General features: G+C 46.9%; 1 protein-coding gene across 1 annotated transcript in view; it reads right to left on the bottom strand.

Moving 5' to 3' along the window:
* LTBP1 (latent transforming growth factor beta binding protein 1) overlaps positions 1–20,362 on the bottom strand; it is a 1,223,697-nt gene that overhangs the window by 48,736 nt on the left and 1,154,599 nt on the right. The gene's annotated exons all lie outside the window — the stretch shown is intronic.

Raw genomic sequence — 20,362 nt, 5'->3', positions numbered from 1 at the left:
GGGAGCTAATAAAGTTTCACACATTAAGGGTGCCGCTTTACGGCAGCGTTTGGGCTTTCTGTTACTGTCAGTCAGTCCGTCAATTTAACTTTATCCGATCTCAAGGAACAAGATCATAAAAGTACAGTGCATCATAAAATACATATTCGCTCATACATTACAATTTCAATAAGTTTAAAAGACAGCACAGATAAAAACAGGATAAAAAACGTATTTTTAAGCTATAACTAAGAAACCCTCTGTTAGTTGATATTAGATTAATCCAAATCCAGTATAATGTGCAAAAGGCGCCAAAACCATTTAAATAAGGACACAATTAAAAGAGAAATGATCTCCTATTTGATAGGACCGTACATAAATAAGTGGCAAGAGAAAAACATTCATAAGGGTCAGGGAGCATTTGTAAGAAGGTCAAAGCTGGGCGACATTGTTCAAAGCGATATTTCCGCAGGAGGGGAATGATGTACTTTTGCTGTTCATGCGTGTATGATTTACAGAAAAATATAAAATGTATATTTGACTGTGCGGAAATAGCATCACATGGACAAAGAGGCAATTAGCTAGTTGTGTACACACCTGCCGGATAGCCCAACATAAACAGGATTACATTCAACCTAAAACGCACCAATTCATATCGGTCCCACATATTAGTAATAAAAGAGAGATATGAATTTGCCCCATCCGTGGGTAGCCCCAAGTAATTGGCTACCATGGGTTTCACCCTGTTTAGAGTGTGTCTTTTATTACCCATATGTAGTCTATGTTGAGATTTCATTTCAACTTTGTAAATTGATTGACACTTGTGTGGCTCTGTGAAGAGTGAATCATAGCCTAATATCAACGTTTATTTTACATTTTCAAGCCATGATATGTTATGGGCATGTTCGAGGGTTAGACAGTCCCTGATAATATCTTGGGTTAAACCAACTGCCTCCCCTCGCCAAACCGAATGCCAAAGTAATGCAGGTACTAGGGATATCACGTCAGATTTATATGGAACATTCAATTCTTGATGCATGTTGATATTTGAGCAACTGTTTGGAAGAGATAAACCAGTCTTATAAAAATCATCTACTAATCTTTGAAGGGCGTCAGCTTTTGTTGCACCCCAGATCCCTGCCCCATAGGTAGCTGATGCTACTTCTTTAGAGATGTAGATCTGTAGATCTTTTTTATTGGGTCTATCGGCTTTGTACCTAGCTTTTTTATAAACGAATGTATAGCCGGAATGATCTTTCCTAAAGTGGTGCCTCTACTTATTGTTAAATAAGTCATCCAAATATAAAAAAGTCTTTGGAGTTTCAATCCTACAGGATACAAAATTAAAAGCAGTTAATCTTTTGGGCTGTTTCCCGTAATTAAAATGTAGGATTTAGTTTTCTTAACCTGGAGATCCAATGAAGTCATATAGGACACATAGTTATCCATGAGCTTTTGTAAAGCTAAACCAATCCTGGCTATTAATACAGAACCGGTCCTAGGATGCTTGATTCCGGTCCAGGGAAGACATGGCTTGACAGTTCGGGCTGGACTGTTCCCATGAGGCACAGGGTCAAGACTGATTTGCATATGGCCATATCTGAACTGCGGTGGCTTGGTGGGCAAAATAACGATGGATTAAACCCAGATCTGTGACTGGGGTGAATGTTTTTGCCATTGTGCAACATTCCGTCCATCATCTTGTTTGTTTTGCTGTTCACCCTATGTGGGAAGGGTATGCCCAGACGTGGGTCCCGTGCTCACTACGCCACTGGAGTCAACCTATCCTGGCTGAAGACGGCTGATATCCAGAAACCGGTCCTAGAATGCTTGATTCCGGTCCAGGGAAGACATGGCTTGGCAGTTCGGGCTGGACTGTTCCCATGAGGCACAGGGTCAAGACTGATTTGCATATGGCCATGTCTGAACTGGGGTGGCTTGGTGAGCAAAATAACGATGGATTAAACCCAGATCTGTGACTGGGGGTGAATGTTTTGCCATTGTGCAACATTCCGTTCATCATCTTGTTTGTATTAATACAGAACCATCTGCATAGAGCAGAATAGGAATGCATGTTTTGTTAATCAAGGGGACATCAGTGACAGATTTATCTACTGCACATTCAATGCCATAAGTATAAAATTAAAATAAAAGGTGGGCCACGACGCACCCCTGCCTGACACCCGTAGAATAGGAAAAAGCCTTGTACATTTCCCCTGGCTACCAAATCTGACGCATGCAGAGGACTGTGTATATAATTGGCATATAAATATTATTATACTTACATCCACACCCACATCCTTCAGGATACTCCATAGTTTACTAGGGGACACACAGTTGAACCCTGCCGAGAGGTCCATAAAAGCCCCAAAAATATTACCTTCCTTAGCATGGGTGTATTTAGCTGAGATCAAATGCAAATTTAGACACTGGTCTAAGGCCTCCAACTCATTTTCAAAACCATATTGTACTGGTATTAGTATATTTTTTTTCATTGGCCCAATCCTCTAATTTGTTTAGTAACAGACGGCCCATCAATTTGACTGTGCCATCCAAAAGTGAGAAAAGCCTTTATATTTTTGGAAGATATTTGTCCCCTTTCTTATGTATTGGGACAATATTTGTCCTTTTCCATTAATCTGGAGGAACCGCTACTGTGATTGTATTAAAAATATTCGTTAAAAATGGATCCAAAGGCCAGGCTTTTCACAAAAGAAATCAATTGGAGCCCCGGCTGGGCCTGGGGCTTTAGAGGTGCTACATTGTAACAGCCAGCGTTAACCTCCGCCATAGAAAAAATAATCGGAGAATGCAGGTCCGTGATCAGAGGATCATCAACTAACACTTCCCTATCTGAGGCTATACCAGGTCAACATATTGGTCAGCTCTTTGTTAGATGCCTCAAAAGGATATAAAATAGAAAGATTTTGAAGAATAATTCTAAGTTTATTGAAAACGCTGGTTTTCAAAGACAGTGAAATAGTATATAATTATGGTGTACAATGATACAGCAGGCAGAGAAACTAGCAGAACAGATGGGCTAAACTGGCTTCTCCCTTTATTTTTGATACGTCTATTTATCATTGTAAAATAATTTAAATACCCACATTCTTTCCAAATTACCCGCAGCTTTTGCTCCTTACTTGGGGAACTTCATGTTCTGTGGATTTAAATTGGAAATATATATCTATATTTAAGCCTCAGAGCAGTAAACCAAATCAGATAAATTCAGCAACCAGTTACTAAGCACACACCTTTTATTTTGCTTCTTTTTTACTGCCTATTACTATCTGCACTTTTGTTATTTGTAGGGTTCTTTCTCAAAGCCTGCGTTAGTACTATTGCGCTATTTTCTAGCAATGCCGCATATCCTCCATCAACGAAAGACAGGTGCATTACAGATGGACACATTCATTTTTGTTAGGCACGGGGAGATTAACAGGTAGATTCATGAAAGGAAATTGCGCTCGCAAAAGGCCAGATTCTCAGAATTCCTATGGGCCTGTAGGCCCATAGGAATGAATGGGAAGTTATTCCTTATTTGCGATTAGCAATTTGCTAATCGCAAATAAGGAATGTGTAGGAATCGCAATTTATTTAGCGATTCCTACATGAATCCCGTTTTGCAAGTCCTTAATAGCGATTCCTTATGAATCGCTATTAAAGACTCGCAAAACGGGTCTTTGATGAATCTACCTGATTGTGATTTGCCAAGAATCACAGAATGCTGAGCTTCCCTACGAGACTCCAACCCAGTTCCCCAGCCCTGAGGAGAACCACCCTAACCATTAGGCCACATTCTCCTCCTGGGCCTTTCTTTGACTCGCTAATTAAGGTCCAGCCAGTAGTGTGGAAGTTGGCCCACTAGGAGACCAGATGTAGAGGAACAGTGGCTGTGAGAGGGGGTTCTCACCTCCCAACTGACTGCTGGTGCCGTGGTGAGGTCCCAGCTAAAACATAGACCGCAGTGATGTGCTGGGGCCTGCCCTCTAGTGTTGACCCCCACCGTAGCAGCAATTTCCACATCTTGGTGCTGTGGAGGTGGTGCACCCCACAAGGGGCCTCCCCTCCCGCCCACTGAGGTGCAGATGCCTGGACAGTGGCAGCCTGATTAAGGTGGGTCCGTGTGCCTCCATGGGGGAGTGTGATTGTAGGTCAGATGTGATTGGGGGACGTGCATTTCTGAGACAGAACACTCCATGGATGGAAGTCGCACCCCTGCCCCCTGAATGTAAAGAGCAAGCCGAGGCTGCGCATGTTAGATGCCACTCTTATCACAAGTACCTGCGGGACCAACAACGAGGGGTCTGTTGGCAGAGTAGTGATCACTAACGTTGCATGGGAGGAACTTGATGCCCCTTTCTCTTCATTGTGGGATATATACATATTGTACTCCAAACAAAAAGAGAGTGAGGGAGAGAGGCACTCTTAGTCCCCCAGGGGAATATATCCAACAACAACGAAAAAGTGACTGATTAAAAACACACTGAAAGAAACACACATATGTTTTTAAAAGGACCCTCACTCACCAACCTGGTTGGTGACATGCTTCATTATTGGGTCCCCACCGGATCAGCCGAGTGCCGTTCCGGTGTGCTACGACGCCTGCAATTGCAGCGGAGCGGGTTGTGATTTCGTGCAAGTGAGATAGTGCAAATTAAAAAGTAGCCAAATGCTCCCTGAAAAAAACTTTATTTTAGTTGATTTGGGTACTAATAAAAACCAGTGACGGATCAATACCAACTGAAAAATGGAGCTGGGAGGGGGCGCTAGAGGGCGCACTGCAGAATGGCCGCCTAAGGGTGAGGCTCCTACAGCCTGGTTCATAATCCTGCAACTATCCTTTCTGTCCGGTGTCCAAGCCTGCTGAAATTGTGCACGTTTGTGCAGGATGCCATAACCTGCCCTCGTTGGAAGTTTTGGGGAAATCGGACGGCGGGAACTGATACTTCGGAGCCACTGAAGTTTCCCCGGGACTGGCGCTGGAGGGCTGTGAGTGGCCGCTGCTGGGGATTGCGGCTGGGAAACACCGAGGCTGCACACGCGGGCAGTAGGCCGTGCCACACTGAGGTCGCTTGTGGGAGACGGAGATAATCGGCGATAGGGGGCTGCTATGTGTCCCGGAGAAGCGCTTTGAGCTGTGCACCTACCCGGAGCTGGTACGATGTGTGCGCTGGGCGGAGGGCGCCCTTGATGCCTGAAGGGATACGCGATTGGACTGCTGAGGTGGACCCGAGGGCGCCATTTTGTCCCACATCGCGGTGGTGAGCTACCGTGCACGGCGGCGTGGTTCGGTCCTAATATACGGTCACCTGGTAGGAAGCATCTCGGAGATCCTGGCGGGGCGGCTTATGCAGCGGAGAAGTACATGCTGCACGGGATAAGGCTGGCAACAGTGGCGGTATACTGGTGGATGTGGCGCGCTGGCCGGAGCACCGGTCCTTTGAATGGCTTGCACTGCTGCGGGGCTGACCTGCTTTCCGCGCACTGGGACAAGGAATTCGGCGTTTGACCCTCCGCGTGGGTGGCATGGTAGTGACAGTATTGACCTGATTGAACTGAACTGGATGCCATAGTGGACTGTGCGGTGGTGTTCGGGCACAGTGGATTGGTACTCACAGCCTACCAGCCTGAGTTTGGTCATGATCACGGTACAGTGGTGCATTCTGTACTGATTAATGAATGGATGCACGCTGATCCTCATGTATTTATAACCTAGGTGGCAAATTCGACTTGTATCACGCTGCACAGAACGGTGGCACCAGGATTTACAGAGTAATCGTTCTTCCTTCGCTCTTTCTCCCCTTCAGTTTAACTTGCTGGCCCTGGCATTGGCAGAACGCGGGTGGGCTCTGCGCCGTGCTACCCGCTATCCAGTAGAGGTTCTGAAGAGACTGTAGTGCACGGTCATTGCTGATTGCACGAGGAGCCCACTGTGTGCTTATCACGTGTCAGTTTGCAGACATGGGACGTCCGGACTCCCGTCAACCTAAACTCACATTTGACAACTCCAAAAAAGGCTCGACTTCTAGTCAGGACAATGCACAATCACAGAGGGTTGACCAGGCACCTGATGGGTCCTCGACTGCGGAGATGAATAACCTGCAACTCTTACATGAAATCAGGCAAGGCTTTGCCACGGTTGTGGACAAAGTGGATAGAATGTCCTCCCGAATGGACGCCATAGTGCATAAAATGGACCAGCATGAAGAACACATTGTCGAGACGGAATGTCGGATATCTGAAAATACTGATATCACTGCAGGACACACGACACAGCTACAGAGGATGGAGAACCTACTGCGGGTCATAGCGGCAAAGAACGAAGATTTGGAGGCCCGCAGTAGATGTAATAATATACGCATAACGGGTGTACCGGAGTCCACAAATACTGGGCGTATGGAGGAGTATGTGGAGAAACTACTGAAATCCGCGATTGGTGCTGATGTTTTCTCTACCCAATTTATAGTGGAACGAGCCCACCGCTCTCTCGGACCAGTGCCGAAGCCTGGCGCGCTGCCTAGGCCGATCATTGCGCGCCTACTGAACTATAGAGATCGAGATGTGGCGCTGCGGGCGGCCCGCACTAAACAAACACTGAGCAATGATGGAGTATCCTTTTCTATATACCCAGATTTCACTCTGATGGTCCAGGAGGAAAGGCGCAAATTCCTAGAAGTGAAGAGAAAGTTGAGGACTGCACAAATTGACTATGCTTTGTTATACCCTGCCAAACTAAGGATTACCCATCAAGGGAAACAGAGATTCTTCAATAATCCGCAGCAGGTGGAGGATTATCTGCGCTCTCTGAAGCTGGCGAAGCGTGGGCCGACGGATCGAGGTGCAGCAGGTCAGGCGCAGCATCCTGAGGACGATGACGAATCTTGAGATCCCGCTGACTGACCGGGGGGTACCCCCCCGTGAGGGCGGCACACCGCTGATGGGCGAGGATTTGACTATGTTGCTGAGAAACGGATATTCGGAAGACTATTCCGGCTTGCAGGCTCCGGGTATACCGGTGGTAATGTAAACCAGGCCCCCACCTTCCCCTCTCTCATAGGGCCTGGGAGTGTTTTGGGTCGTGGGGCTTGGAGAGGGGAGGTGGCTGTGTTGCCGACTAGTTCTGTCCCCCATCGTGTGATCCCCCTTACTACGATCAGTTGATTGGGAGTTGTTAAACTTTTGTATGGAGTTGTGGACTGGGGGGGATACAATATCTTGGAAAGTTGGGGCTGTCTGAGTGGGGGGGAGGGGGAGGGGGCGGGGGAACTTACAGTATGGTGGATTTCCACTGAGTTGTGGTTTCTGTTGTTTGCGTAATGGGAATGGATCAGGGACAATTGGAGATGGGGTGCGGGCACTGGGGGGGCGCTCTGACAAGGTTGGGGTTTGTCAGTGGGAGGAGGGTGGGGACGGGGGTGGCAGTTACAAAGTTGAGTGGATGGAAGTGCGCGTACACATCTCTATGCAGATATTTGATGCTGGAAGCGACTATGTGCTAGGTCTTAGGCGAATATTTTACTTTGATATGATCACTAACAATAATGAATGACGAAAATGGGGGGAGGGTATCGGTGATGTCCTGGAATGTGCGGGGCTTGAATGACGCTAGAAAATGTAGAAATGTGTTGGCATCTTTGGACAGGCATGGTGTGCACATAGCCATGCTACAGGAGACGCATCTACACCCACGCTCCAATCACACTTTCGCAGCTAGATGGGCCTCGATTAGGAGATTTTCTTCATACTCTTCATATGCCAGAGGTACGGTGGTGTTAATTAAGAACTCAGTCCGTTTTCAGGTTCTTGGGGGATATGCTAGATCCTGATGGTCGTTATGTGGTGTTGTGGGGCAGTCTTGGCACTGACACGATTACTATTGTCAATTGCTATGCTCCAAATGTGGATACACTTGATTTTTTCACTGCTCTGTGGGGAAGGGTTGTCAGCATTGGATCGATGCATGTCCTCTGGGGGGGTAATTTTAATGTGGCATTGAAGCCGGGCATGGACAGATCGGATGGAAATGCGCAATATAACAGGAAAGCCAGGGAGGTGTTGACTGGAATTATAGACGAGGGTGGACTGATAGATGGCTGGCGGTTTGCGCACCCCACGCGCAAAGAAGGAACACATTTTACGACATATGCCAATACTTGGGCTCGTCTTGATAACTGTCTACTGTCTCGAGGATTGGTTGTAGATTTGTGTAAAGTTGCACATCTGGCTAGAACTTATTCGGATCACTGTCCGGTTTTGCTACAGGTTGCTGTGCCTGGATATAGCAGAACACGACCCCAATGGCGGCTTATACCTACGGCACTGCTGGATCAGGTTTTTAAGACTGAGCTTGGTGAGGAGATTGAGGCATTCTTTCCCAGGAACAAGGGCTCCGTTGACAGTGTGGAAGTGATTTGGGAGGCTTTTAAGGTCACGGTGAGGGGGTACTGAATAGCTAAGAGTTGTGGAGTGCTGAGAGACATACAGAATACTATCAGGAAACTGGAGCTGGACCTGAAGGGACTTGAACTACAGATGGCGCACAGCGCTGATGCGGAGTTACATAAAATGTTTAGAGATAAATTGTCACTGTATGAAGAAGAGGCTGCCAGGGAAGCAAAGCTTAGGGGTAAAAACTGGACTGCGAGACAATATTGTGAGGGGGGTAGGCCGGGTAAGGTGTTAGCGACACTCACGAGGCACCCACGATGTAGTACACACATTTTGGAAATACACACCGAAGATGGTGGGAGGTGTCAGGATACTAGAGGGATACAGGATCTTTTTTTGGAGCACTATGGCCGCTAGTACACCACTCAATAAATAGGAGAGGAGAGCTACGGGTATTTTTTTAGATGACATAGCATTGTGCTGGCTGAGTGATCACCACAGGTCATTCCTCGGTGCCCCACTAGAAGTGGATGAGATAAGGGACGCGATAATGTCCTTAAGTAATGGTAAAGCAACCGGACTAGACGGTCTTCCTGTTGAGTTCTATAAAAGCTACATTGACATCATGGCACCTGTATTGAAAGAAGTATTAGAGGTTTCATTAGAGATGGGTGTGTTGCCTCGCTCAATGCGGGAGGTGGTGATAACTTCGCTCTTGAAACCTGGCAAAGACCCTGCGGAATGCGATTCCTATCGTCCGCTCTCGCTTATTAATTGTGATGCTAAAATACTGGCAAAAGTCCTTGCGACGCGCTTAACCCTTATAATGCAGAAAATTGTTTTGCCGGATCAAGCCGGTTTTGTCCCTGGTAGGTCCACCAACAATAACTTAAGCACTCTTTTTTCTTTAGTCCACACTATAGCTCCAGAGTTGCCGGTAGCTGCCGTATTCCTCGACGCTACTAAAGCGTTTGACTTGGTCGAATGGAACTACCTCTTCGCCATATTACATAGGATGGGATTCCCTACGATGTTTATAGCATGGATAAAATTGCTTTATACTGTACCTGTGGCGAAGGTGGTTATTAACGGAGAATTATCTACGCAGATGTCCATCACAAGGGGCACTAGGCAGGGGTGCCCTCTACCCCCCTTGCTCTTTGGCGTGTCGCATTCAGCAATTACATAAGGAGAGTGCCTTTAGATGTTTTCAATGACAAATAGGAGTGTCACTATATGCGGATGATGTGACCCTGTATGTCGTGAACCCACAAACAAACCTTAACCCTATCTTGCGGGAATTCTTGGTGTTTGGGCGCCTTTCAGGTATACATATCAATTGGAAAAAATCGTTGTTTTTTCCACTCACGCCAGCGGTTACATGATTTCCGCTGGATTACCCGATTGAGTGGTGTGACTCAGACCTGCGCTACCTGGGTATTATAGTGACTTTGGACCGGGAGGAGACTCTTCGATTGAACTATGGCACTGCTATTACCAAATTGGCAGATAATATTACACGTTCGATGACGATGCCGTTGTCTATGGCGGGTAGAGCATCTCTCATCAAGATGGTCATACTGCCACATTTTTTGTATCTATTTCAGAACATTCCTTTTTTTCCCAGGTGCATATTTTTTAAAAAGATTGCGATCGGAACTCCTTCGATTGTTTTGGGGTGGCAAACAACCGCGGTTGAGGTGGTCCGTCATTACGCAGCCTTATAGCAAAGGAGGGTTTGATGTCCCAGACTTTGAGATATATTATATGAGTGCACAAGCACAGTACGCTTATCACTGGATCAACCCGACGCCGTTCATGCCGCAATTAGCGGTTGAGGACTGGATAGCAAAGCCTCTTCCGCTCCATGGCCTGATTCATGGCTCTATAGATGTACTTGAGACTCCGTATACTACGGTGACTTGCACCATTGACGCCTGGAGAAGGGTAGCCAAGGTATTAAACGTTGATCTGTTGTATTCACCACGCATGCCGCTTGCCCATCACCCCCGGATAGCACTTTTGCAGGAAACAGGCTTCCGCTTACTATGCAGGCGCCTCAAAATTACCACGTGGGGAGACCTGTTTTTCAATGGGCAATTTTGTACACAGGAGCAGTTGTTTCAGGAGGTACACCCTACACCTTTAGAGGTTTTTTTAATTACATACGATTAAGGCAAGCACTGAAAGAGATATTGCCGCACTATCCAGATGAGCCGGAAATAGTGATGCCACTTCATACTATGTTAACGCCGACGGGCGGTAGTCATCTAGTTTCTAGACTATACAATTCTATCAGACTGCAACGCACTAGTATAGAGAACAATGTTTGCCAGTTATGGAGCACTGATTTGGGTAGTGAGATCTCTGACGAGCAGTGGACCTACTGTTGTGGCATTACTGCCAACATCTCATCTAGTTGTGGACTTAATATAATTCATTACAAATTCTTGCAGAGGTTTTATTACACGCCCGCCAGGAAATTACGATTCCGACTTTCAGATAATGACAGGTGCGAAAGATGCCACGCAGAGGGGGCAGGTTTCTTTTACTTGGCTTGGGAATGTCCAGGAGTATATGAATATTGGACCCAGGTACACGCTGCACTGCAAATCATGCTGGAGGGGCACTTGGATAAGGACCCCCTCATCATGCTCCTGGGGTACACTCTGCATACTCCCCGGCCAACTAGAAAATGTCTTGATATTGTTTTACTGCTTGCGAAACGAAAGATTGCAAGTCGATGGGGGAGGGGGAGGGCTCCGAAATTTAAGGACTGGCTGAAAGACGTTATTTACTGTCAGGATCAGAATGCTGTCTATGCTGAGCTACAACCAGTTTGTAGTAGGCCCAAGGATATTTGGGGCCCATTACAGGTTTATCTACAAAAATGTGCCGAAGAACGAGAAACTGCTGAACTTATTAACGATTAGGAGGGGTTGCATATATAGTTCCACTTGTATTAGGCCCGACACCCAGAGGCTCTTTCTCCTTAATTGCTGTGTCATATGTCGGGTACAGAGAGGTTACCCCGGGGGTATATACTAAGGATTGGCCCCATTAGCGTCATGATGCTCTGTGTATGATAGCGTAGTATTGTTTATTACTTTTATGATGTACAATGACTGCCCGCCTCTGGACTCATGTGTTACCTCCCTGAAGTATTGCACTACATGTATTATTGCAGACCTGATCATGTTGTTTCCTTCCAGGTGGATGTCATTTCTGAGACTGTACCATACATCTGTAATTGAATGATGAGAAAATGTAATGTTCATGTTTTTCTTATGCCATAAAAGCAATAAAGAAATTTAAAAAAACAAAAAACAAAAAAAAACAATGAAGCTGGGAGATCCGATGGGGTATAAAAATTGGTCGACATGAACATGAATATTCGGAGCCAGACGTGCACTGCTAGGCACCTGGTGGGATCCCGTTATCTTGGAAAACTTCCAAACGGGCCCCCGGTCTGTGCTCCATGAAGTAATTTGTGCATTTGACTCAAGTTACCCCCGGTCTAAGAACTACATAAAGACCATTGTTCATGGTAAAACCGTGAGTTTTTCACATACGACCATAGGTTAGGGTACGCCTTAGCGTGCGTATACCGCCATGGTTTCACTATTTACAAAGGTCCTGATGAATGCTTAGCGGAACTTGCTAAATACAAGCAGAAACATTTTCATGTCAACCAATTTTTACACCCCATCGGATCTCCCAGCTCCATTGTTCAGTTGGTATTGATCCGTCACTGGTTTTTTCCTAGTACCCAAATCACCTAAAAGAAAGTTTTTTTTCAGGGAGCATTTGGCTACTTTTTAATTTGCACTATCTCACTTGCACGAAATCACAACCCGCTCAGTTGCAATTGCAGGCGTCGTAGCACACCGGAACGGCACTCAGCTGATCCGGTGGGGACCCAATGATGAAGCATGTCACCAACCAGGTTGGTGAGTGAGGGTCCTTTTAAAAACATATGTGTGTTTCTTTCAGTGTGTTTTTAAGCAGTCACTCTTTCGTTGTTGTTGGATATATACATATTGTACCCAGCTGCTGCTGCAGGGTGCAATGTGGCAGTGTGGTAGAATAACCCTCTTCTCAATAGATGTCACAGGGGCCTTTCCGTGAGTATAGTGCTGTTGGAAGTCCACACATTTGATCCTGCACGATACAGTGAACATTGTCAAGCAGCTAGGCACCAAAGGGAGCTCTGAACAGGGGGAATGTTGCCTCTGCCACAACCTGGAGCTACCACTATGAACAACAGATTTTATGAGCTCCCCTGGGCCATCAAGGCTGTTAAGGCCACACTGGAACCCAAATTAAATGCCCTAATAATCAAAATGAGTTTAGTTAGGGCAGACCAAACCAAGTTGAGAGACCCAGTGGAGTCCAGTGAATCCAACCTGGCAGGCGTATGCCCCTGTTTTGGATATGCAATCTCAATTATGAACTCTCCAGGCGGAGGTCACATTAATACATGCCTGTGCAAATGATGCTGAAGACAGGTAAAGGTGCAAAACTATTTGTATAATAGGATTCCCTGAGGGTGCAGAGAGCCTCAATATGGACCTCTTCTTGGAGAACTGGCCGCACCACACCATGCTTGGTGGTTGATGAGCCACCTTCTTCTCCTTGGAGAGAGCACGTAGAGTTTCTGTCAGGTCACCCTGTCCTGCGTCATCCCTGAGACCATTGTTGGCAAGACTCCTTAATTAACAGGACCAAGATCATATACTACAAGTTGCTGGCACCAAGGGGCCTTGGCAAGTGTAAACCAACCCAGTGAATATATATCAGGATTACATTACAGAGGTGCAATACCAGTGCAGCTCTTTTTAAATGGCAACTCTGTCAGATGAACAAATGCTATTCCTTGATGTTCCAAGCTAAACTGCAGGTCCTGGACTCAGATATGGCTCACTTCTTTACATTCCCTGTCAACGCCTCAGAATGGCCAGAGACAACATTTCTTCCTAGCTATTGCATGACAGGGTGACACAGGCGGGATGTGTTAACAACATTTTCTTTGATGACAACAATGCACTAGCCTCCACTCCAGGGCTGAGCTACGAATGAGCAGGCACCCCAGGAGTAATACCACCGGCTCCTCCACATGATCCATGTTCTCATTGGAGGGAAACTGGGAGAGTGTCCTGATGTACATTCCTCCTGAAATGGGGGCAGGCCTGGCCTTGAGCCTGATGACTGCCGACTCCATATCCTTTTGTTGTAATTACTGAGACACTGTTATTTGTGCTCCACATTTGGGGGATCTCCCATATACTGTATAAAGCGGGTGGGCCGAGTGATAGCTGCCCTTACCGTATAAGAATCCAGTACTCCCACAGCCTTGGTAGACTTGGTTTGACTAATTTTTGCTGCATTGTTCTTGGTTTGGGGCTTGTTTTTGTGTCATCCTGGGTTGGAGAGATGGGAGTACAGTTTATGTTTCATTCTATTTTCAATTCCTTTCTTTTGTCTGGTTTATTCCTATATATGGCGTGTCCAAATTGATTCTTTTCAGGAAATGCACATGACCTCATTGGAGTTGCAACACTTGAAACACCAGTGGAGGGGTCAGATAGGGGGCACTGCTTATTTGTCATACACAAGAGGAATGCTTATATAGATGGCACTGGTAGTCCTTCTTAAGATTGTGCACCAGAAGGTCTATCTGGGGAGGCAATATGTGTGAATTGAGGGCCACCTTGATGGTGAACCTCTCTCACTGGTGGCACTGTATGCACCCAATTCCGGCTAGCCTCACTTCTTTGTTGTAATTCCCTCTACTTTTTTCCATGACCTACAAGCACTGGGACTCTGGGAAGGGAGATTTTAATTGTGTACATGATATTACAATAGGTCAGTCTACACCTCCACTGTATGGCACTCAGGTGCATAGAGTTGCTCATTCTTCGGTGGATTGGTTGGACCACAGTAGACTGCAGGACATTTGGCACTCCTTACACAACTTGGAGCGTGAATACTACCAATATTCCCCGATTCAGCAGCTTCATACGAAAATGTACCTTTTCATGAGTAATCCAGGGTTATTTCCCTTCATTCAAATGGTGGAATACTTGGGCTGGACATTGTCAGATCACTACCCTCTCCTGGTTACCTTGGCTTAGGGCCGGCGTCGTCCTCCTATCCTCACATGGCAGTTACCCATGCATCTGTTGCAGGATACGGTGTTTCAGGAAAAAATAGGCGCTCAGATACAAGAATATTTTGCGCCGAGTGAGGCCTCTGTGTCAGACAAGGGGATGGAGTGCGACACCTTTAAGGTGGTCATATGGGGCCTATGTATTAAGCTGTCCTTGCTGTGTGAATTCATGACCTTGGAGGCAGCGATCTGTGAGGAGGAGGTCTGCCTAGAGACGGGACCATTTGGAGAGCAGAGCTTGCCGACCTCCGGACCGACTATAGAACCCAGATAGACAGACTATGTAAGCTAAACTGTGCAGACTATTTTGCTAATCCCCATGTGGGGTGGCAAAACAAGATGGGTCATGACAAGGTTGCTGGGCTCTGAGAATGAGCAGCCTAGACTGACAGCCATTCGCTCCCGATAGGTGAGATCCTCATATTGCAGTTAACCATTAACGAGGCCTTCTTTGACTACTATAGTTTTCTCTACCAATGGTGTGATGCACTGAACGATCCTGAGCTACTGACGTACTTAGATGCACCAGTGATCACCTGCCTGGACCCTCATGATTGTTGGGCATTGGATGCCCCATTAACGATTAGGTAGGTCCGACTGGCAATATACCAAATGACACGCAACAAAACTGTAGGGACGGATGGGCTACCAATGGAGTTCTATGCGGCATACAGAACCACGCTTGCCTTATAGCTTTTATGGTTTTTTCAGGCCATAAAGGCCACTGGCACTTTCCCACCAACATTGAGGGAGGCAGCCATCGTGGGACAACCCAAGCCCAATAAAGATCTGCTGGATGGGCGCTCCTAAAAGGCAAACTCACTACTCAATACTGACTGTGAGGTGCTAGGGAAATTATTACTAATCCCTTGCTACCTCATATATCTGTTCTGGTCCATCCGGACCAGAACAACCTCATACAAGGGAGGAACACATTCTGCAATCTCCGTCGGCTGTTTTACATCATGGAAGAGCAAAGTCTTGAGCCCTCAGCTAGAGTGGCCTTTTCGTTACTCATCGAGAAAGCATTTGACTCCCTGAGCTGGTACTATCTCAGAGGTGCCTTGAGGTGTATGGACCGGAACCAGAATCCCTAACCTGGATCAACCTGCTCTGCAAGGACCCGATTGACAGAATGCGAACCAGCTGAGACATTTCGCCACCTTTACGGGTCCATACAGCAGCTGCGCCCCTTGCAGGTAAGAGTGGTGGGGCCAGGTTGTGGGGGGGGGGGGGGATTGTGACAGACCGCGGCGAGGGAAATTGAAATATTTATTTATTATTCCCTCATGGTCGTCTGTCGGATCTCCCCCAACCCGGCCCCACTGCCCCAAAGCTCTTACCTGCATGGGCCATACAGGCACAAGACAAAGTTGCCTGCACTCTCCTCTCCTTTTTTACTTGGCCTTAGGGCCTCAGGCTGGCCTATTTCCATGGGGCGGCCAGCGCTGGGTTATATGCATGACGTTGACATGTGGGAAATGATCTTGCTATATTCAGATGATGCATTGATATTCCTTCAGAACCAACCTACATCGCGACTTGCCAGGGGTAATGGAGGCCGTAGGTGGTTTCGGAGCAGCATCAGGCTTGCGACTGTTTTGATTCAAGCCCTGTCTTTTCCTCATTTGGAGCACCCCCGAGGAGTGTCGAAGGGAGCTGCATCACTCCAGACTATTGTGACAGTACATCACCTTCTGTTACCTCATAGTAAATATCTACCACGAGAAGCAAGACCTGGTTCTTTGGATCTCCCTGCCCCTCTCCTAGCTGGACATGGTGGCTATAGCAAAGATGCTGTTGCTACCTAGGCTGCTGTATCACTTTTTAGGTTTACCGGTCTCCCTAGCTCAGCACTTTTTCCAGGAATTACACTTGCTCCGTAATGTCTGATTATGGCGGCTGGGAGGAAGTGGGTTGCATTGCAGAAGCTGTTTAACCCACAGGAGAGATGGGTCTGGGGTCATCAAATTACGAATTATACTGTGCCGCTGCCAGATTGCAGTGGCCCATGCAATGACTTGGGGTAGACCCCAACCCTTAGTGGACATGCGTATGGCACACGCTGGGTAACTGGGATATATTGGTATGGTCATGGATACATCGGGTGGCACTGCCCAGTTAGGTCACCTGCTCCAGATGGTCAAGTGCTGTTTAGACTGATATGTGTCCCCACATTGTGGCCTGACACATTATGCTCCAACCTTGGAGCGTGAATACTTCCATTGCTCCCAGATTCACCAGCTTCATACAAAAATGTACCTTTTCTTGAGTAATCCAGGGTCATTTCCCTTCATTCAAAAGGTGGAATACTAGGGCCGGACATTATCAGATCACTACTCTCTTCTGGGCACCTCGTAATATTGCTGATAATCATGATTTGAGAGCATGGACAGAGGCAGGTATCACCACGTTGGAGGACTTTATGATCTCAAGCTTTTGATGCCCTTTCAGGACTTGCATGACTAATACGAACTGCCTAAAGGTCAATTTCTGACTTACAACGCTTGGCGGCAGCAGTTGGGGCGGCGTGGGGAAAGGACCATGCGGAACCATCTATGAGTCTTGCTCTGCAGGTGCTACTTGTGCGTGGCTCGGGGAGGCGCACAATTGCTCTGCTTTACATTCCATTCTGGATTGTTTATGTGCTGGAAGGGACACCTTCCTGCACATAAACAATCATTCCCTATACTATAGTGCTGTGGTTCCCAAACTGGGCGCCATGGCGCCCTGGTGTGCCGTTATCAGGAGCCAGGGGGGCCGCGCATGATGTGGGAAAGGAAGTGTGAAAGTCGCACTAAGCATGTGTCACTTTCGCCCCCGCCTCCGTGATGAATAGGTTGCCCTGCCCCTAGTCCTGCCTTTCTGAAGCAGAGCATCACGGCGGCAGGGGGTGCACAAACAGCGCACACAGGACTCGGCTACAGACATAGCTGTGAGGCCCGCTTGCGAATGAAGATCCAGGCACTTCTTACTCAAAGGCAAAAGATGATGACCATAATCCCGCATTTTGGCGCCTGGCAGTTCTAACCATTTAAAAAGGCAATCAACTCTTTCAGCTGCTGATGAGCTGTGAAAGAGATGCTAGTCAGTGGCAGAAAGGAAGGTGTTGCAGCACAGGAGGGGGTCATGCTCCTTGTGGAGTCACGAGCACCTTCAGTTATTTAGATGCAAATAGCATTGAAAGAGTAAATGATACTAATTTTTTCATTTTTTTCCCCTCAATTTTTATATAGAGCAAACCCAACCCAAACATATTGGAGTGCTTTACATGAGCACCAATGACATTTCATAAGCACATGTTCCTTTTTTAGATACGGAGAGATTAAGTGATATGCCCAGGATCACAGGATGTTGAGCCAAAACCAGACTCAAACCTGATTCCTCAGTTCCAAAGTGGGTAGCTCTGACCTCAAGCTCCATCTTCTCCCCTCCTCTACCCATGCCCAGGACCTGTCCAGGGAGTACACTCTTAATATCTATGTCATACATGAAGCCTGTTTCAAAGTGCTGCCATATTGTCAAATCAGTGGATGAGGCACATGGAAAGAATTATTTGCCCAGGATCAAACATTTGGTGGTTACATTAGTAGACCCATGAACTGCATTGCACTCCTACTTTGGGGAAAGGCTACATATTTACCACTGAATTGCGTTTACATGACTATACCATGCGACTGGGCACCCTCTATTGTCTAAGGCAGTTGTTGCCAAACTGCGCGCCGCGGCACCCTGGTGCGCTGTTATCAGGAGCCAGGGGACCGCGCACGATGTGGGAAAGATAGCGTCCTGCCATGTGTATACTATGCGTCGTTTTGAGGCCCTACCAGGGCCTGAATGCAGGATGAACGTATTGCAGCTTATCCGGTGCAAGATATGCAAAGTACAGGGGAGTTACAAATGCCACCTGCTTAATGCGGGTACAATGGTTTGTGTTTTCACAGACGTAGCCCTTGCCAAGTGCTTTTGACTTTTAGACTTTAGGCCCCCTGTGCAGCGATGTTAGAAGTGCAGAGTGCCAGAACACCAGAGTAATAGTGCGCTATAAAAACAAACATGATCACACGCACACTCATGCATGAATAAATACACAAACGCCGCTCACAGGCTTCATTTGTAACAAGCGAAGACCCATTTTCTTTCTTACTTTTCCCACCCGCCCACCGGGAAAAAAATGGTGGGGAGCCACGGTCTACTGACAATTAGGTCAAGGGAGCCACGGGTTAAAAAAGTTTGGGAACCACTGCTATAGTGCAAGGGTTCCTGCATTGCCACTAGGCAGCTGAGTTTCGTGCCAGTGCTGGGAGAAACACTGGAGTGAGCCATATTATTGTGAATATGGCACATCCCTGCGTTTGTAAAGTGACGTAGCACGTGTTAGCAATTTTGGAGCTAATCCGTGCTCCACCACTGGATAGCAAATATGACCCCAGGATTTCCCTGGTCTTATTTTTGTTGCTGCCTCCTATTTACACCATCCTTGTAAATAGGGGGCAGTGTCAAAATCAGTGGGTGTTGCAGAGGAACGTCACCCGCAAAACCCATTGCACGCCCCTTTCATGCTAGGCATAGCATGAAAGGAGGCCTTATTTACAAGGCGGCGTTAAGCCATGTTAAGTGACTTTACCTTGTAAATAAGGCCAATGGTTTATCGCCAAAGGAAAGTCATGAAAAGTGACTTTCCTGTGGCGATTGGGGCTTGCAAATATACCCCAAAGACTCTGGTGAGCAGCTTTCCTACAAACCCTAGCCTGTGCTGTTGCTGTAGCAAGAGTATTTATTGGAACTGTGTGTCAGTACCACATCTTTTTTGTAACTGATGGAAAAATCAGCATCAAAAGTGGCTGCCCTACAGTGAAAGTTCTTCTGATGGTTGAGGCTTCTGAGTTCCGCCGCTAGAAATGGAAAACAGTTCTTCCAACTCGATATAAGGTGGGGAAACCAAGAAGTGGGCTGATGGGCATTCTGCTAATTTTTGTTGGCTGACACATTACCGGCCACCTCTAAATAAAGTCCTAAATCTCTCTTTATAATAATAAGTTCTCCTGAGCTGGATGCGCAGAGGAAGAAAAGGGATTGCCTCTTAACTTGCCACACGTTTGAATGAAGATTACAGAATAGGCAACCCGTTTTCCAGCGCCCTGAGTTTGCGTGTTATGAAGAATTGTAGCTGGCATACCCTTGCAGAGTGGGAAGCTCACCTTCCACTTTGTAACAGCTTGGTGACCACTTCAGTAGGATGGGCTCAAAGGGTTCTCACGTTTGTAGCAGTTCCTGACTCCCTCCACATTTCTAGTGGCACTCAGTCATCAGTTCATATGTTGGATGCAAGAAAACACTGCATATGAACCAAGCTTGGCCAGTGAGCCTTCAGTCTGGGTTCACAAGGGTACGAGGCACTATTGTCTGGCTAGTAAGTGCAACCCTCTTGCCTGGGGGTAACCATGCAACTCTTTTTACATCCTGACAGGCCTTATACTATCTGGAAGGGTGCAACATGAAAGCCACCTCCTGTGTGTTCTTCATTTTCCTGCTCTCTTGGGTGATGTGTTGGCCACAGCATAATGGGAACACAAGGGATGTCCTTCTCACACTTCCATGCAATCGGTGGGGTCACCCCTCAAGGAACACATAGGCAATGAAACACGTTAAAACATTTGTGTTTTCTGAAGGGGCACACTGTCCCTTCTGCAATGCAAAGCAGCAGGGCCCACAGTGGCAACGTTCAGTGGAGTTACTAGTATTGTAACACGACTCTCCTGAATAACACAGGGACATATTCATGAGAAAGTGTCGGAGCACAGAGCTGCACCAAATTGGGGT

The sequence above is a fragment of the Lissotriton helveticus genome, chromosome 6 (assembly GCF_964261635.1).
Source record: "Lissotriton helveticus chromosome 6, aLisHel1.1, whole genome shotgun sequence".
NCBI lineage: Eukaryota > Metazoa > Chordata > Amphibia > Caudata > Salamandridae > Lissotriton > Lissotriton helveticus.
The sequence above is the reverse complement of the archived record's forward strand: the minus strand, read 5'-3'. Positions and strand labels throughout refer to the sequence as shown.